We start from the raw sequence: 1,462 nt of genomic DNA, 5'->3' as shown, positions 1-1,462 counted from the left end.
ACAGTTTTAATATGTCAATCTTCTGACTTTATTTGCTCATTTCAAGTAGAATATAATTTAGGTGCAATTCTACATTAATTGTGTTTTATTCTTAAACAACCTGTTATAAAGAACACATTGAATGGAGTCTTAAAATGAGATAATATGCCCTCTGAGATCCTACAGAGAAAAAAAAGAAAACCCCTTTGTGGAGTTACTGGATAGTAACTCTATTTTGAGACAATATTGCTAACATGTTTTTGTTTTGTTTTGTTTTGTCTGACTGGGAAAAAAGCTTTACTTTGTTTGGGGCAGTGGGCAGGGGTCCAGTCTCAGAACTTCTGGAACTCCTTCTCGGTGCCAGTAGCTTTGGTCACCTGGAGCACATTGAAGCACACCGTCTTGCTTAGGGGAGGGCACTCGCCCACTGTGACAGTGTCACCGATCTGGACGTCCCTGAAGCAGGGGGAAAGATGCACGGATACATTTCTGTGGCGCTTCTCGGAGCGGTTGTACTTTCGGATGCAGTGGAGGTAGTCTTAGAGGATGACAAGGGTTCTCTGCATCTTTACCTTGGTCATCACGCCAGACAGGATCCGCCCTTGGATGACAACATTAGGCATTTCTTGTCATTGTAGGTGCCCTCGATGGCCTCCTTCGGTGTCTTGAAACCCAGACCAATGTTCCCGTTGTTATGCGGGAGCTTCTCCTTGCCAGTTTCTCCAAGCAGAACCCTCTTCTTATTTTGAAAGATGGTCGATTGCTTTTGGTAGGCACTCTCCACCTGAATGTCTGCCATCTTCCCCGCCGCCTGAAAAAAGGTTAATGTTTTAATATTTAAGAAAGGAAAAGATTCAGAAGATTTAAAAATCTCATGAAATCGCTGCTATAGCTTATAGATATGTGTTCTGATGGTAATTTCATAAGTTATTTTCAAATAATTTGTTCTAAGGTAACTTATTACATTAAAAAAGAACCCCATAAAAGATGTGTTTTATCTTGTACTTCACTCAGAATCACTTCTTTTCCTTGTTTCATTTAAATTCTCGGCTTTATATTGTCACAATGCTTGATTTTGTTTTACTTCTTGAAGTGCTTCGTGATCATATAACTGGGACTAAGTAGGAACTAAATGTACCTAAACTTAATGGTTGCTGCTCACCAACTACATAATTATTGTCAGGGTGGCTAAAAATGCAGAAAGTCTGTCAAATATAAAAGAAGCACACACAGGGAGCAGTGGTGGGGAAGATGGAAATCACAGCTGGAGGTAATGATTACTCTAAATGTCTTGCTACAGCAAACATAGCATTTGGAAATTCATGAACATTTCTTTTAAATGTGCAGAAGTCTTTGCAAAACAAACCATACATTAACTAAAACACTCATGGCTGCACTGCCTATACACTAGGCCACCTGTAATTTTGGGGAAAGTTCCTTCTATGCAACATCAAAAGAAACAACCATAGATCTTTTATTTCAG

General features: G+C 39.5%; 1 pseudogene; it reads right to left on the bottom strand.

The window, feature by feature from the left end:
* Positions 1-291: 291 nt before the first annotated feature.
* LOC132520397 (small ribosomal subunit protein uS17-like) lies at positions 292-795 on the bottom strand (annotated as a pseudogene).
* Positions 796-1,462: the final 667 nt, after the last annotated feature.

The sequence above is a fragment of the Lagenorhynchus albirostris genome, chromosome 5, assembly GCF_949774975.1.
Source record: "Lagenorhynchus albirostris chromosome 5, mLagAlb1.1, whole genome shotgun sequence".
NCBI classification, from domain to species: Eukaryota; Metazoa; Chordata; class Mammalia; order Artiodactyla; family Delphinidae; genus Lagenorhynchus; species Lagenorhynchus albirostris.
The sequence above is the reverse complement of the archived record's forward strand: the minus strand, read 5'-3'. Positions and strand labels throughout refer to the sequence as shown.